Genomic DNA, 18,162 nt, shown 5'->3' on the forward strand with positions numbered 1-18,162 from the left:
TGCTTCCTCTGTTTGGAACTAAAATGCTGCTACTCTCAGTTCAGTTGCAAAGAAAGCTGGGGTAGGCAGGTATTTCTTCCAAAGGTAACAAGACCAGCCACAGTGAGCCAGCCATGTTTTACGTAAGTCCCTCTGCTAGTATTGATTATTGATTTTCTATACCGTTTAGTATATTTAAAATATCTCTAAGCAGTGTACAGAAAACTGAAGCAACGTCAGAGGACTTCAACAAAATATTACAAAAAACATAGAGTTGCATACAAAAATGTTACATTAATACAAAGTTATATATATATATATATATATATATATATATATATATATATATAATATACAGAGGTACCTTGGTTTTCAAACGTCTCAGAAATCGAACGTTTCAGTTTTCAAACACCGAAAACCCGGAAGTAGCTGCTTCAGTTTTCAAATGCTTTTTGGAAGTTGAACATGCCATGAGGCTTCCATATTGAGTTTTCTGTAAGTACATGCTTCCGTAAGTAACTGCTTCGGTTTTCAAATGTTTCGGAAGTCGAATGGTCTTCCGGAATGGATTTTGTTCGAAAACCGAGATACCACTGTATATAATGAAATAAGTACTATGTATATACTAATATAGATGTATCAGGAACATTGCTGCAGGCGACAGGAAGAGGAAGATGCTTTTTCTTTGCCAAGGCAAAGAAAATCATTTTTCACATGCTACTGGTTTACAGTAAGGTCAAACATTCTTGCCTCACACTTGCTCCAGAGCTCTGGAACTTTGGACCTTGGTAGATTGGCAGATAGGTGGGTGAAAGAGCCACAAGGAAATGGCCAAACTGGCTGATGGAACCACAACAGCATCAGCCCAAATTTAGTTGGGCACCTCAAGTGGATGTAAACAGGGCTTTAACTGGTTTTCATAACTATATTTGTGTTGATTGGGGAGAGGAGGGAGAAGAGGAGAAAGCAACAGGATTAAAATAAGGCACATACTGATGCTGTTGAGCAGCCTATTTGTATCTAATACTATTTGTATCTAATAGATTGCTAGGAGGAACAAGTGACTGAGTCGGCAATCCTATGCCCATTCACCTGGGAGTAAGCCTCACTGAGCTCAATTGGAGTCACTTCCAAGTAAAGCATTACTAAAACTCTGGTTCCGGTTGGTCTGGAACCAGAGGGTGGGTGCCACTACCAAGAAGGCCCTCTGCCTGGTTCCCTTTAACTTCACTTCTCACAGTGAGGGAACCCCCAGAAGGCCCTCAGAGCTGGATCTCAGTTTGTGGGCAGATTGACAAAGGTCCGTATAGTTAAAGCTATGGTTTTCCCAGTAGTGATGTATGGAAGTGAGAGCTGGACCATAAAGAAGGCTGATCACCAAAGAATTGATGCTTTTGAATTCTGGTGCTGGAGGAGACTCTTGAGAGTCCCATGGACTGCAAGAAGATCAAACGTATCCATTCTGAAGGAAATCAGCCCTGAGCGCTCACTGGAAGGACAGATCCTGAAGCTGAGACTCCAAGTACTTTGGCCACCTCATGAGAAGAGAAGACTCCCTGGAAAAGACCCTGATGCTGGGAAAGATGGAGGACACAAGGAGAAGGGGACGGCAGAGAACGAGATGGTTGGATAGTGTTCTTGAAGCTACCAACATGAGTCTGACCAAACTGCGGGAGGCAGTGGAAGACAGGAGTGCCTGGCGTGCTCTGGTCCATGGGGTCACGAAGAGTCAGACATGACTAAACGACTAAACAACAATATCTCACCCCATTCTAGGAATTGAGGATATTGTTTTCCATTTAAGAAACCAACTGATTCTCCCATATCTGCTCAGCCTTGGCTATTACAAGCTAGTCCAAATGAACATCTTGTAGAGTTTCCAGAAACGAATTGGCTTCAGTGGTCGATGAAAGTCTCCACTGAAGAGAGAGGTGGTGTGGCCATCAATAAAGCCTCTAGCCTCTATCTGTGCCTCTTGTTTGAGCTCGTGGCAGTACAATCTGGTAAAAATCAAAAGGATGCTTGATTTAGGGGTGGCAGCGGAGCATAATGAAAAAGGTGGTCCCTGAGAACAAGCCATTTTAATGCAAAGCCGGCATCTTGAACCATACCTGGAAGAATAGAGATAGCCACATTAACTGAAACCTAGTTCTTTTACCTTACTGCATTTGTTCACACTTATTATCCATTGTTACTCTCATTTCTCCATTTCTCTCCTCTTCATTTTCTCAGAGCCCAAGTGTGATAGTTTCCACCTCCCTCCCAATCTCATTTCCATTTGTGTCATTTCTTTTAGATAAGCCTGAGGACAGGGACTGTCTTATCACATACCCTCCAACATTTCTCCGGGGAAAGTAGGGATGTCCTAAGGAAAAGCGGGACATGGGATCACGAAGAGTCGGACCAGACTAAATGACCGAACAAAGTAAATGGAAATGGGCATGTTAGAATACTGAAATTCAGAGTTTGTAAAAGCTTATAAATCCAACTGCAATTCTGAGAAAGCTTTTGTTATGCAAACCACACCTCTGTAGTTGCAGTCTGTTTCTCCAGATGTTGAAGCCACAGTGTACATGTAACAGTTAACATTCTGTTGAAATAGCTTTTTTTAAAGCAGTTTGCATTAGATATGCCATTAAATGACAGCTCTCACTTCTACTGATATTGTGTAGAGAAAGGTTGTTGTTTTGTGTCATCTGATTAATGATCCCTGTAGTTGTCAGATCTGTTTAGACCTCACAGCCTTCCTTCAGGGTGCGAAAACTCTTAGGATCTGCTCAAGGGCTTGTTTTTAATTTGAAACACTGGAAGCTTAACTATTTTGCAGGTGTTTATGATAAGAAATGAGTGCCAAAAATATGATTTTAATTCTTTACCATATTTGCCACTAATGGTTGCAGCTGATACCATTGAAATGGGTTGCAAGAGTTTTTCTTGCAACAGAAAATCCATTTTGAATGACTTACATTTAGAGGGATTTTGAGGGGTGTGGATGTGAAAATCTGCTTCAGATGCAGTAGTTGGCATCTTTATCTTCCCTCTGTCCTAGAAAGACAGCAGGGACTAAGATTTGCCTCATTTTTTAAAAGGTATCACACAGTTCCCTGGAAGACATTCAAATCCCCAGTGGTCTGTAATTTGATTGTTTCAAATTTTAATAATGCATAATGTAATTACGGTATCTGTATAATGTAATTATAGTAGGCTGGGAGCTGCTTTAGGAACTCTACTCAAGAAGTGGCTTATCAGCCAACCAATCAGTCAACAAAATCAGAGCCCAACCTGGCTGCTTTTGTCCTAAGAGAAATGAAGTTAGCCCACCTTGATGAACGAAGCAACAGTCCTGAAAGGCACTTGTGGAGAAAGTGGCAGTTTCCACTTTAAAATACAGAGTACTTGCGTGGCGAGTTCCTGACCCCACCCCTCAGGTGGAAATAATGACACATGACACAGTTATTAAGGTTAATGGGCTAAAAAAGGCCACAACTTTATTGGTTACAGGTGATGAGTGGTATTGGCTTAGGCATTGGACCTAACCAACTATATCCTACTCCAGCCCATCTGCTTGAAGTCCGGGAAGGGTTAACCACCGATAGGGGGAGTCCTGCTGATGCACATCAACTAGGAACTCCCCCGGGGTCACCGCCTTAGGCCCTCACCTTCCCAGGCTTCGGACAGGGCCACGCCCCCCCGGAATCCTTTAATGGACTACCCTTCAATATGTGGGGCAGGTGATGGCGCTACCTCCCCTCTTCCACCTACAGAACAATACCAATGCGGGCGGCAAAGAGGGAGATCCCCGGCCGCGTCCTGCCTACGTAGGGCAGGCCACGCCCCCAAGCCAGCCAATTGGCCAGCTAGGGGGTGACGCAGCTGGGAATCCCCCAATCGCGCTGGGCTGGCCTCCACCTGCCGTACACTTGGAGGCAGTGTGAACCCTGCAACCACACCTCCTCCTTAGGCAGAAGTGGCTTTCCTGAATGAGTGCTCATGATGAATACACATAATTATCTTAAATGGGAAACCTGGGGGGGGGGATTATTCTTGGATCTGAAGATCCAAATCTGCGGCAAGTACTCTTTGGTGAGAGAACCCCAGCAGAGGTTTAACATGACAAATCATGCTGCAAAGCAAAGCATGGAAATATAGGCTGTTAGACCTTTAAAATATACCCCTCCAAGCAAGTTCCATTAAAAGCTCCTTCCAAAGTTTCCCACTTCCCATAGCATAGAAAAAGACCACACATTTGTAAGTAATAGAATGCTTTACTTGCAAATTTTCCATAGGCTGGATTCAAGCGTTGGCTGGACAGTAGAGTTCCAACCCCACCTGTAAATAAATAAGCAAACCCAAGTTCTGGCTCAGGAAATCTGGAACTTCTGTACTGTGCAAGGACTATACACAAATAGCCCTTTAGCATCCTGCAGGCTATTTAAGTACAGTGGTACCTTGGTTCTCAAACTTAATCCGTTCTGGGAGTCTGTCCGACTCCCAAAACCATTCAAAAACCAAAGCGCAGCTTCCGATTAGCTGCAGGAGCTTCCTGCACTCAGATCGGAAGCCGTGTAAGCCACTTCCATATATTTCGCTCCATAAGACACACTTTTTTCCTCCTAAAAAGTAAGGGGAAATGTCTGTGCGTCTTATGGAGTGAATGTGTGGTCGCTGGCTCCCTTTCCGGCCCCAACCCCTTGCCCAGGCCTCCATTGTGCAATGTTCTGTAGACGGAGGTTGTTTGTTTCCCCAGCAACATGTGACTGGCTGATTATCTGTCTGGAAACTGGTAGAAACAGCTCCCTTTCTTTTCCGAAAGAAGCTGCAGAACTGTGAGTTGAACCCCATAAAAACAGGATTTTTTTCCCTTTGCAAAGTGAGCTCAACAACTTTGAGCTGATCCCAAAAAAATGGGGCTTTCCCCCTTTCCTCCTCCAAAAAGTAGGTGCGTCTTATGGTCAGGTGCGTCTTCTGGGGCGAAAAATGCGGCGCTTCTGGGTTTGCGGCGTTGGGGAGCCAATTTGTTCAACAGCTAAGCCATTCGGGGACCAAGGTACCACTGTATTGGGAGGGTCTTTAACAGTGCCCGCTCGTGGGTTGGGAGCTTGGGGGTGAGCGGAGAGGGCGTCGTTCAAGTTTACGTCAGTGCTCAGGAGCTGTGTGCCGTTTTTCAGAGCATATGGAGCAAAAGATGAATGGCTCTGATCCACTTAGAATCATAGAATCATAGAATCATAGAGTTGGAAGAGACCACAGGGGCCATCGAGTCCAACCCCCTGCCAAGCAGGAAACACCATCAGAGCACTCCTGACATATGGTTGTCAAGCCTCTGCTTAAAGACCTCCAAAGAAGGAGACTCCACCACACTCCTTGGCAGCAAATTCCACTGTCGAACAGCTCTTACTGTCAGGAAGTTCTTCCTAATGTTTAGGTGGAATCTTCTTTCTTGTAGTTTGGATCCATTGCTCCGTGTCCGCTTCTCTGGAGCAGCAGAAAACAACCTTTCTCCCCCCTCTATGTGACATCCTTTTATATATTTGAACATGGCTATCATATCACCCCTTAACCTCCTCTTCTCCAGGCTAAACATGCCCAGCTCTCTTAGCCATTCCTCATAAGGCATCGTTTCCAGGCCTTTGACCATTTTGGTTGCCCTCCTCTGGACACGTTCCAGTTTGTCAATGTCCTTCTTGAACTGTGGTGCCCAGAACTGGACACAGTACTCCAGGTGAGGTCTGACCAGAGCAGAATACAGTGGCACTATTACTTCCCTTGATCTAGATGCTATACTCCTATTGATGCAGCCCAGAATTGCATTGGCTTTTTTAGCTGCCGCGTCACACTGTTGGCTCATGTCAAGTTTGTGGTCAACCAAGACTCCTAGATCCTTTTCACATGTACTGCTCTCAAGCCAGGTGTCCCCCATCTTGTATTTGTGCCTCTCATTTTTTTTGCCCAAGTGCAATACTTTACATTTCTCCCTGTTAAAATTCATCTTGTTTGTTTTGGCCCAGTTCTCTAATCTGTCAAGGTCGTTTTGAAGTGTGATCCTGTCCTCTGGGGTGTTAGCCACCCCTCCCAGTTTGAGCCACCCCTCCCAGTTTCTCTCCCTTGTCAAGGATGAGATTCAGCTCCAGCTGCAGTGGTAGTTAAGAATAGATCTCAGGTCTGAATTTCCCTGTGCACGTCAGCACAACCAGGCAATGATAAATGCAGGACCAAAGGGTTTTGGAGAGATGGGGATGGGAGGCAGACTGCGTGTTTGTGAATATGCATCAGGAGAGGACTTGAACTGCTACCTTTCCTGCGATCATTTTTTAACACAGACACAAAGGGCAAAATATTGCCCCCAATTCTAGCTGGGATATCTTATCAATCCCTATTTAAAGCATGTGGATTTTGCCTCAGTGGAAAAGGATGATGTAATTACCCCAAGAGTCGCTTTGTCTGCCCTGACGACAAGAAAGCTGAGAACAGCTGTGTGTCATAACATAATATAACAATTGTTATCCTGATTTGGTGGAGCAAATTCAGATTCCTCTATTAATGCGTTTTAAGTTCCTCCTGGCTTCCCTGCCTTCGTTGCAGCCTATGGATATGTACCACATTCGATTGCTTATTAGTTGCATCTCAAGCCAAAAAATTTCAGAAAATCATATTTAAAGGATAATTTGCGCGGGGGTTTATAGAGCTTGGTAAGCATGAATAGATCCTAGTCACCCAGTTTTACATACAGTGGTACCTTGGTTCTCAAATGCCTTGGTACTCAAACAACTTGGAACCCAAACACTGCAAACCCAGAAGTACTGTAAGTGTTCCGGTTCACAAACTACTTTCGAAAGCTGAAAGTGCTCCATTTTGAGTGTTACGCTTCCGATTTGAGTGCCACACTTCCGTTTTGAGTGTTATGCTGAGGTCTATCTCTTTTTGCTATTTATTTTGTGTTTTTGTTTTTGTGTCTGTGTGGAACCCGGTTCAGCTACTGACTGATTGACTGTGTGACTGTAGTACATTGTTTATTCTCGTTAGATAGTAAAATTCAAGTTAAATTGCTGCTTTAGGGATTGTTTTTAAAAGTCTGGAACAGATTATTCCATTTTGCATTACTTTCTATGGGAAAGCGCGCCTTGGTTTTGGAACACTTTGGTTTTGGAACGGACTGTATATTAATTCTAAAATCCCTTCAGGGACCTTGTAGAGTGGACCATTTTTTGGTTGTTCCCATTTTGTGAATCGTGTGCCTACGCTGAGGTTGCAAGATGGTTTCTAGCTTAAGGGCATACTAGGATGTCATGGTGATGCTGAAAGTTCGAGTAGGTGTTCACAGAAGCTCATGGTGATACCTAAGGATGCTCCTGAAATTGTCCTGGTCTGAATGTCTCCCTAGACTGCTACTGCAAATCATCTGATCTCCTCCTGCCCTCCAAAGAGCATATGATGCATTAGGAACCTTTCAACTGATGTACGGAGTTTGTCTACCTGCACAGTTTTGCCACAGCTTTCGATTCCTTCTGTAGATACCTGTGTAGTGGTTAAGAGCGGTAGTCTCGTAATCTGGGGAACCGGGTTTGAGTCTCCGCTCCTCCACATGCAGCTGCTGGGTGACCTTGGGCCAGTCACACTTCTTTGAAGTCTCTCAGCCCCACTCACCTCACAGAGTGTTTGTTGTGGGGGAGGAAGGGAAAGGAGAATGTTAGCTGCTTTGAGACTCCTTAAAGGGAGTGAAAGGCGGGATATCAAATCCAAACTCTTCTTCTTCTTCTTCTTCTTCTTCCTTTGGCAATTCTGACACATCATAGAAAATTGCAAGAAATATTCACGTGTGCTATTGCTTCTATATTGCCTTTCCTGCAGTGTTTTATAATGAACATGTGTGCATCAGGGGCACTAGTCAGGTGTGGTGTTTTACACTGGGCATGTGCCCTGGTACATATTTAAAAAACTTATTTACAGGTGGGGATGGGGGAGAGTGATGTTGCTCTGCTTATATAGTTATAGCAATATTCATTTTGCACCATCTTTTATGCATGTGCACAGGTGCATGTTCCCATCAGTAAAGCACAGTAATTATGTGTGTTGTTGTTGTTTAGTCGTTTAGTCATGTCCGACTCTTCGTGATCCCATGGACCAGAGCACGCCAGCCACTCCTGTCTTCCACTGCCTCCCGCAGTTTGGTCAAACTCATGCTGGTAGCTTCGAGAACACTGTCCAACCATCTCATCCTCTGTTGTTCCCTTCTCCTTGTGCCCTCCATCTTTCCCAACATCAGGGTCTTTTCCAGGGAGTCTTCTCTTCTCATGAAGTGGCCAAAGTATTGGAGCCTCAGCTTCAGGATCTGTCCTTCTAGTGAGCACTCAGGGCTGATTTCCTTCAGAATGGATAGGTTTGATCTTCTTGCAGTCCATGGGACTCTCAAGAGTCTCCTCCAGCACCATAATTCAAAAAGCATCAATTCTTCGGCGATCAGATTTCTTTATGGTCCAGCTCTCACTTCCATACATCACTACTGGGAAAACCATAGCTTTAACTATACGGACCTTTGTTGGCAAGGTGATGTCTCTGCTTACAATTGCTTTTTTGCAGTGTTTTACTGCAAAAGACGGAGAGCTGGGCTGGGCAGATACAAATGGAAAGCTGCAGCAAAATGCTTGCCCCAGTTCTGAAATTGATGTTGTATAGCTGTAGCAATATTCCTTTTGCACGGTCTTTTATGCATGTGCACAGGTGCATATTCCCATCAGTAAAACACAGTAATTATGTTTGCAATTGCTTTTTTGCAGTGTTTTACTGCAAAAGACAGAGAGCTGGGGTGGGGTGGGCAGATACAAATGGAAAGCTGCAGTAAACTGCATGCCCCAGTTCTGAAACTGATGTTGGAAATTGTCCTAGTTAAACCACACAGTCACACACAGCAGAAGAAACTTATAGCACTGAGGGGAGTAGCATAAGCTGCTCATCCTTATTCATATTTAGAGATGGGGAAGCACTTCAGTCTGGCTAATTTGCACTTCCTGAAACAGAGGTGAATGGAAACTCAGCTGTCTTTTCAAATGCCCACTTCTCTGAATTTCCCAATGCTGTTCTCCAAGTGCAAAATATGTGTATTAGGAGAAGGGGTGCATTAAAATGCATTGTATTAAGGAGAAATGCTTTCGAAAAATGTGTGTATTCAACAAAATTGCATTGCAAATGTGTATATTGGGAGAATGCTGATGAATTTTCATGAGGACTTTAAAAAAGAAAAGTAAACTGTTGAGGAAACGTGTCCAACCGAACGTAAATTGGAAAAATAAGAATCTGGAATTGACCTATTTGCCCATCCTTGCACATATCTATTATCTCACAACTGGCCCCTAGTCTAACACTTAAATCTAATTCTTAGTATCAACAAAATGTTGGTCATTTGCTGGCCATTGCTGTTTAAAAGTTCTGCGGTGCGAATGAATATTAGAATTTAAAAATCCATCTGACCTTTCGTTGAACATAAGTATCACTGAAAGGAAGATTTGGCAAAGCTGTTTCAGACTGAGCCTGCTTCTGTGTCCTGCAAGCTGATGATTACATAGAGAAAATTGGGGATGTATAGTGATTTAGATAGCCTTATTTTAAGCGGCAAGACAACCTGGCCAGCAACTAAAGGTCTGCTGTTGACAAATTCTTTTCCTGTCATCCTTCCTTCTAAATCCAGCTTGCACTTCTGGGAGTTCTCAGTCCACATACTGCTTGAGCCTTCCTTGTAGAATTTTAAGCATAACCTTGCTAGCGTGTGAAATGAGTGCAATTGTGCGGTAGTTGAAGCATTCTTTGGCACTGCCCTTCTTTGGGATTGGGATGTAGACTGATCTCTGCAGATGGTGACAGCAGCCACGAAATTAAAAGACGCCTGCTTCTTGGGAGAAAAGCAATGACAAACCTAGACAGCATCTTAAAAAGCAGAGACATCACCTTGCCAACAAAGGTCCGTATAGTTAAAGCTATGGTTTTCCCAGTAGTGATGTATGGAAGTGAGAGCTGGACCATAAAGAAGGCTGATGGCCGAAGAATTGATGCTTTTGAATTATGGTGCTGGAGGAGACTCTTGAGAGTCCCATGGACAGGGAGAAGATCAAACCTATCCATTCTGAAGGAAATCAGCCCTGAGTGCTCACTGGAAGGACAGATCCTGAAGCTGAGACTCCAATACTTTGGCCACCTCATGAGAAGAGAAGACTCCCTGGAAAAGACCCTGATTTGGGGAAAGATGGAGGGCACAAGGAGAAGGGGACGACAGAGGACGAGATGGTTGGATAGTGTTCTTGAAGCTACCAGCATGAGTTTGACCAAACTGTAGGAGGCAGTGGAAGACAGATGTGCCTGGCATGCTCTGGTCCATGGGGTTGTGAAGAGTCGGACACGACTAAACGACTAAACAACAACAACATCTTTCCTTCCTATTGGATCAACAACTGCAACTGGGAAATGCTTTGATAAAGGCTCCAGCCACACAGGATAGCATGAACATCTGTACCTGTTTACACACACACACACAAATTCCTTATAGGTGCTAGCAACAGCTTGGAGAGAGGAGTGATTTAGATTGAGAAAACAGCATGGGGAAAAGGACTAAATTGCACACAGTGCACACTGCTGCTCTGATAAAAATCAGAGCCCCCTACAGCTGCTGGAAAGTGAAAATATGAATGTCAGGAGATCTCATCAGACATTTCCTGCGTCATATTGATTTAAACCTCAGGTAAATGCCTTCTAAACTTTGGTAGGGAGCAAACAATCCAAATTGAGCCCTATATTTTTGTCACCCTTTATCTGAGTGCCTTTCCCATATCAGAAGGCTATTTTGGAGTACAGTTTTCCACGAGGCGTATCGTTTTTCTGGAAGTAGCACTGAATCTTGTTCTGCTTCATCAAAATTGGGTAAAAGCTTTGAGAGTATACTTCGAGAGTATACTTGTCAACTTGAATAGTTGATTGCATAATGCTTCCATAGACCTATCCTCTACTTTGCCAATTGCATAACTAGAGGCTCAGAAAGAAAGAGGCTTCTATTGCATCCTTGCTTACCACAAAAGTAGAATTCCAAATTGAACCATCTCAACCAGGGGTCGGGAAGGTTTACCTCACCTGGGCCGGTTCACTCCAGCGGAGCTCCCTCTGTGGGCCAGATAGTGTGCGCAGCCACAATTTTTGGTGTCTGTGTCTGTGCAGATGCAATTTTCGGCATCTGAGCATGCGCAGACACGACTTCCAGCACCATGGAAGCAAGTCGCCACGCCGATTTAGCGCAGCATGTGGGGACTCGCCAAGTGGGTGACTCGGTTCGGGGGTGGCTTGTGGGCCAGTTAAACGACCCCCGTGGGCCGCTTGTGGCCCATGGGCCTTAGGTTGCTTACCCCTGATCTCAACTGACTAGGCTGAGGGTACATTTCATAATTCTCTCCTTCTGCAACACTTGCAAGAAAATGTGGACCTCAGTGGAGGTATTTGTCAGAAGACCTTGGCAGATTCATCCCCCATATAGTTTTTGACCGATACAGTCATACCTCGGGTTACAGACGCTTCAGGTTGCTTTTTTTCAGGTTACGGACGCTCCAAAACCCGGAAATACCGGAACAGGTTACTTCCTGGTTACAGAGGTCATGCATGTGCAGAAGCGCTAAATTGTGCTTTGTGCATGCGCAGAAGCACCGAATCGCAACCCGTGCATGCACAGATGCGCTGCTGCAGGTTGCGAATGCTGCAGGTTGCGAATGTGCATCCCGCATGGATCACGTTCACAACCCGAGCATTCACTGTATTATTATTATTAAAATTTGCCTCCCTAGGGAGAGCATTCCCCAAACAGAGAGCTACCACAGAAAAGCCCTGTTCTTATGTTGCCACCCTCCGGACCTCACATGGAAGAGGCACATGAAGAAGGACCTCAGATGATGATCGCCAGGTCTGGCTCGGTTCATAAGGGGAGAGGTGGTCCTTGAGGTATTGCGATCAGTGCAAGTCGGGTCAGGATTGGCATTATCTGCTCAAACCGTCTTGACCTGGTGAATAACCCGGCTGCCAAAATCTGCAGCAGCCGAAGTTTCTGAACCATCTTCAGAGGTAGTAGTCTGCTGCTGGGATCTCAACCAGCCTTTTTTTCTGGAATTTTCTCTCTCTTCCTCCTCATCCTTCTTTTTCACAGAATCATGGAATTGTAGAGTTTGAGGCACCAACCTTCTGGTTAAAGCAAAATATTTCAAAAGAGAAGAGCATCATAATCAGGAGGGGTGTTTGAGGTTTTGGGTGTTTGAACAGGCATAAGCTATGCAAAGGCTATTGGTTGTTAGGCTTTACAAATCAATTTGGCGACATCTTCTACTTTCCTCTTCTTCCTGTATTATTCTTGGAATAATGGCAGACCTTACTATGATAGATATGGGAGTATTGTCAGGTGTCAGTATGTGTTGGGCCTTCTTTCCATAATTAGAGGTGAAAATAAGTTAATATCATTTGATGTAGTGTTAATAGCAACTAAAAAACCAATTGTAATTGCTTTCATGCTTCAGTGACTTTTTTTATCTTACTACCAACCAGCTTAATTTTCACTTTATGCCCCTCGGAGCATGCCCTTATGATTTTAACGCTGGAATTGTGCTCTGCGCTAGAAGGTGCTGCATAATAATTAAAAATGAGCAATTATTTTGAGAAATAATTCAAGCCCCTTTCTTCTCATGGATGGGCAAAAGCAAACATATTTGTTTCTCAGCATGTGAGCAAATTAAATCCTGTCTCATCCATGTCAAATTCAGAGCAATGTATCGCCACATTTCCTCAAACACTACAAGCACCAGAGATTACCAGCCGCGCAAAGAATAAACAAAACCAGGGGTACCAACTTGAACAAAATATTGGGGGACCCCAGGTAGCCCTGCCCTGCCCAATCAATCAAATGGGGCTATGGAAACCCAGGCAGATGGGTGGGGTATAAATAATAAAATTGTTGTTGTTGTTGTTGTTGTTGTTGTTATGCAGCACTCACACAACATTTGAATGGCAATGTCTATCAGCATTGCCTCCCTGGCTCCCTCAAATATTTTAGGGGGAGGGGCGAAGGGACCTGGACCCCAGGAGTTGGTTAGGCACAACATGCACATAAATTAATACAGAATTCTGTGAATTGTATATTGTTGCCAATTGGCTGATATTAGTGGCTTTTGTTGTATACAGTGCTAGCCTATTCATGCCAACTCAGGAGTAAGCCCATTAAGCTCCACATACAAGCATACAGGCTTGCAGCCTTAATGGCTTTTAAGCTGTTTTTATTTTTTTATTATTTTTTATCATTCTTTTTTTCTACATTACCCTGGTAATAAATCTTATTGGGCTAAAAGCAGGGGTGGGAACATGTGTCCCTCCAGTTGTTGGAATACAATTCCCACCATCCCTTACCATTGGTCTCGGTGGCTGGGGCTTATGGGAGTTGGAGTCAACAACATCTGGGGAGTTGCGGGTTTTCCTCCTTTGGACTAAAGAAGAAGAGGAAGAGAAGAGGAGTTTGGATTTGATATCCCGCTTTATCACTACCCGAAGGAGTCTCAAAGCGGCTAACATTCTCCTTTCCCTTCCTCCCCCACAACAAACACTCTGTGAGGTGAGTGAGGCTGAGAGACTTCAAAGAAGTGTGACTGGCCCAAGGTCACCCAGCAGCTGCATGTGGAGGAGCGGAGACGCGAACCCGGTTCCCCAGATTACGAGTCTACTGCTCTTAACCACTACACCACACTGGATTGTGTGGCTCAAACTTGCATTCAGGGTAAAGCAGGTGATGCTAGCTCTGTGGCTTCATAAAATTCTCCGCCCTACTTGTGGGGAGAGAAAGTAAGGGAACCTGTGCATGTACAATTTGTACACATAGAGAATCTGTTCACAAAGGAACAATGGTTGAGGTTGGGGGCTGAAAGTACAATCCCATTCTCTTTCTCCCTCTCCCCAGATTAATTGTACATACACCCCAAACGCCTGTGAAAATGGCTATTATCTAATCACTATTACAGCGTGATTAGTTAGGCAAGAACATGTGCTCTGTTTCCCCTTTACCTGAGCTTATCCTTGCTCTTGCCACGCTTAAAATTCCCTTGGTATGTATTTTCTTGCGTCTGGAGTAGAAGAACATTCTATTTTTAGGCTCCACTTTGACATTGTCAGTGTTCTCCACGGCTTCTAGCTCGCTCTGGTTTATTCTCCTTGACTTTCCCCGGTGCCTTCTGAAAGAATCGTGCTTCAAGAGCTGGAAACGTTACGAATGGCTGTTGGCTTTAAACTTGTCCAGGCATCTTTCAGACATAATGAGAAGCTGTAGGCTAACTGTGACAGTGGGTTGTAAGGATAGTCGTAATCTGTGGGGAAAGAGACCATTTCTTCCGATGTCCCCATGTCATATCATATCCTCCTGCTTTCTGCACTGTTGGGTGTATATTTTAAATTGGAAGTCATGCTTGAGAAATGGCTACTCAATGAAGCACCCATGGAAGCAATGGGAACCATGCTGGGAAAGCTGGTAGGATCATGGAGGTGGAAGCAACCATAAGTGGCAAGTTGTGTGGTCCTCTCACCTGTAGACCAGACAATACTTCTCTCCTGCGTTGTGCATTTTGATCTGAGATAATATTACCGTAGACAATTGCCCTGAACTAATTCATTTCTCCTCCAAATGCTGCAGAGCAGTCAGCTTATGCTAAAGGAATTTAGATTAGACTCATAAGGTGCATTCACACACCATTTCAAACTGCAACTAGGGAGGTAAGAAAGCTTTGTTCTCCATTCTGTCCTGGATTTCTCACTGTGGCGATCACACGGGGTCCCCGGATGTTTGACGGTCTATTGATCCCTGTGCCCCCACTGTGACCGCTTCCCCGCTGCCACCAACCCATTACTCTCGGGTACACACTGAGTCCAGACAGTTGTTAACATTAAACCAAATAAACAAGTTTATTTTATAAGCATTAACAAGTTTATGGTTTCAGATAATTTTTCTTGTCAGTTTCTTAACCTTAGTTTCTTTGCCGGCCTATACCTTCCTAATACCTTCTAACTGATTATCCCAACTGTTTAACTGACTCCTCTTAACAGATTCTCTTACTCTCTCACATCAAACTAGCCCAACCCACAGACTTATCCTCCCCTTGGATTCCTATTGGTTAATCAATTTAGACTTAGTTAACCCTTTCCTTATGACCCAGTATGATGTCACAAACCTAGGAGGGCAAACGCCACACTCATACACAGCGCTGTTTCTATTCTGCTGCAGTTTGCCTTTCACCAGTTTCTCCTACTGCCTGCCGTGGTGAAATTATGCACAGTTCTGAATCACATGGGGTTGCATCTGGGGCAAGAGTAACGTGGCAAGCTTTTTATCTGAGGGGTCCTCAACATCAGATGAATGTATGGATTGAGGGATGGAGAGGTTGGCAACTGAAGGAGCGTCTCCACCCCCATCGTTCTACCCAGACACTGAGGTCCAGTGCCGAGGGCCTTCTGGCGGTTCCCTCACTGCGAGAAGCCAAATTACAGGGAACCAGGCAGAGGGCCTTCTCGGTAGTGGCGCCCACCCTGTGGAACACCCTCCCACCAGATGTCAAAGAGAACAACAACTACCTGATATTTAGAAGACATCTGAAGGCAGCCCTGTTTAGGGAAGCTTTTCATGTTTGATGGATTACTGTATTTTAGTATTTTGTTGGAAGCCGCCCTGAGTGGCTGGGGAAGCCCAGCCAGGTGAGCGGGGTATAAATAACAAATTATTATTATTATTATTATTATTATTATTATTATTATTATTGCTCCTGATTGTGTAGCTAGCACTTGCTTTTGAAGTTAACCAGTGCCTAGTGCCTGCTGTGGCTGGTGGGGTGGAGGGCAGGGAAAGCAAACCAGAGGAAATGATGGGTACAGCCAGCTAATTCTAGTTTTGCCTTCATCCTCTTTCCTGCTGAGTTCTACAAGGGCAACCTTGAGAGTGAAGAGGAGAAGGAGGCAGCTGACAGGCAGTGCCATCTCCTGAACTGTTTGTAAGTTGGAAGGCAGGCAGGTGGGGGGGGCGCTGAGAGCAGACTGAAGCTGGTGGTGCAGTTCTCCATTTGCCCTTAATGGACCACCTTCCATGGGAGCTGACTGCTAAGTAGCTTGGGATGTGCTAAATTTCTCCACCTCTTCTGAAAAAGTCCCCCACCCCGTCCCTATAAAATCCAAGCTGTTTCATGTGAGTGCACATTGCATGATTAGAACAATGTGGTTTTAAACTGATTTCCCCAAGCAAGCCATAAAATCCTAGTCTTATTTAGCTGATGGGCTCTGCTGGCTTACTTAAATACTTTAGAAATATTGCCTATATTGTCAATCTGTGATCGCTACATTAATTAGTCAGCTAATTAGCTGATAGCATGTGCATGAACTGATGAAGACTCACTTCAATTAGTGAGCAACTTATTGTTGTATTAGCACTCTTTACCCTTCTTCCGTTTTCTGAAGTTACATAGCATCTGTGATAGGAGGCGTGTTCAGATGGCACTGTTGATACCTGATTGCAAAATTACCCCATGCAGATCTCTAATCTCTCTCTGCTCTTCTGGGCTGAATCTGGGGGTGAATGGATCTGTCAATTTCAGTTTCTTGTTTTTCCAATGTAAGTTGAGTTCTGCACATTTCCATATCAGTTTTTTTAAGTCATCTTGAAAATTCATTAGCATTTGAGTGCAAATTTCTCCTAACGACAACATTTTTGTCAGACGGTTTCCCTTAACATGATACATTTTTGTATGCCATTTTCACTAATATATGCAATTTTATGCATACTTTAGTGTTTGAGGTTTTTTACGTGTTGCTTGGCTAGAAAGCTGTATTGCAAAATTCAGAGAAGCAAAAAGTTTCCCCAAAATGGCTTTGTTTCAAGTTTTTATATTATTTCAGAAAGTAGGAATTGAATCAAATTTCTTCTCTATTCACAGTCACTCTGGGACTTCAGAGCAAATTTCCCACCCCCCAATATATTATAACTCACTGTGAGTCGGAGGTCATAATGTAACAAGTCCCTGTCCCCTCCATTGTCAATATCATTTGCTGGCAGAAAGCATGATGTTCCCTGGAGTATGCGATAAATTTTAGCAGGCAAAATGCTTAGGAAATGGGAAAGCCACCGCAAGAATGCTAAACCCCATGGCAAATGTAATATCCACACCAGCTCTGGATCAGAAGACCAAGAAGTATGTCCATAATTAAGTCTAGTGTTCTTACGCTTTTATACTGTGTATGCCTTTTTCTACTGCAGAGTTTGAGAAACCATGTCTTCAGTCTGAATCAGTGTATAAACTTGCAGAAAAGCTCAGTCCAATCCATTAATCATTCCTTATGGTGGTGGATTCATCATATTCACCAAGGATTTTATGCTGTGCAAATTCTCCAAGCATCCCAGAACTGCTGCACCCATTAAGCCTTCCTCAACCTCAGCATTTATAAATAAGCCGGTTATGAAAGTACCATGCTTCCTTCTGAAAAGGAGGAGAAACTAGTCTTTTTAGGGCTTCCCTGAATTTTCCACTATTTGGAGAGTGGGTTGGGAAAGAGAGAGACATAAAACTAGATTAATATATAGATACAGATAAATGAACAATGTATTGCGTACATAGACGTATATAAATGTGTATACAGGAAACTGGGTGGTGGGGTTTTTTTGTCTCCCCTTCAAGTAATTTTCTTTCAGTAACATTTAATATGTTTTCCCAAACGGAGACTATTAAGTACAGCGGAGGGTTGAGTGATAGCTGAAAAAGCACCAAATCCTGACCTAGGAGGAAATGAGTTCCTAACAGTGAAACAAAAGTCCTTTCTTTAATTAAGCCAGCTAAGTTGCTCACTACTATTGCAAATATCTATTAACCCGGTTGCAAAGGCCTTACACATTAGCAGCCCTTGTTCCAGGGAGTGCCTGTAGCTGCACCATGTGGCGTGTGTTTCAAATGAGCATTCAGTAAGATAACATCAGGATCATTTATTGTGGCTCGAACGTTAGTAATTAAATTGCGACACTTTGCCCACGCGTCTCATGTGACATTGAATAAGGGATATTCACGTGTGCAATGTTGATGTCTTGGTGATAGCTGCTTAGACACGTCTTGCAACAGAATCAGTTCGTGCATTCAACAGCCCGGTAATGTTAAACGT

At 43.9% G+C, this 18,162-nt stretch overlaps 1 protein-coding gene across 4 annotated transcripts in view; it reads left to right on the forward strand.

Annotated features, from left to right (window-relative positions):
* ANKFN1 (ankyrin repeat and fibronectin type III domain containing 1) overlaps nt 1–18,162 on the forward strand; it is a 217,990-nt gene that overhangs the window by 59,053 nt on the left and 140,775 nt on the right. The window contains exon 1 of one of the 4 annotated variants that reach the window (XM_080994440.1): nt 15,144–15,387. The exons of the other annotated variants lie outside the window; for them this stretch is intronic. The gene's annotated coding sequence lies outside the window, so the exon portion shown is untranslated. Of the gene's footprint in view, nt 1–15,143; nt 15,388–18,162 lie in introns of those variants that run through there. 4 annotated transcript variants of the gene reach the window in all.

This window comes from Podarcis pityusensis (assembly GCF_964106645.2).
Source record: "Podarcis pityusensis genome assembly, chromosome: 2".
NCBI lineage: Eukaryota > Metazoa > Chordata > Lepidosauria > Squamata > Lacertidae > Podarcis > Podarcis pityusensis.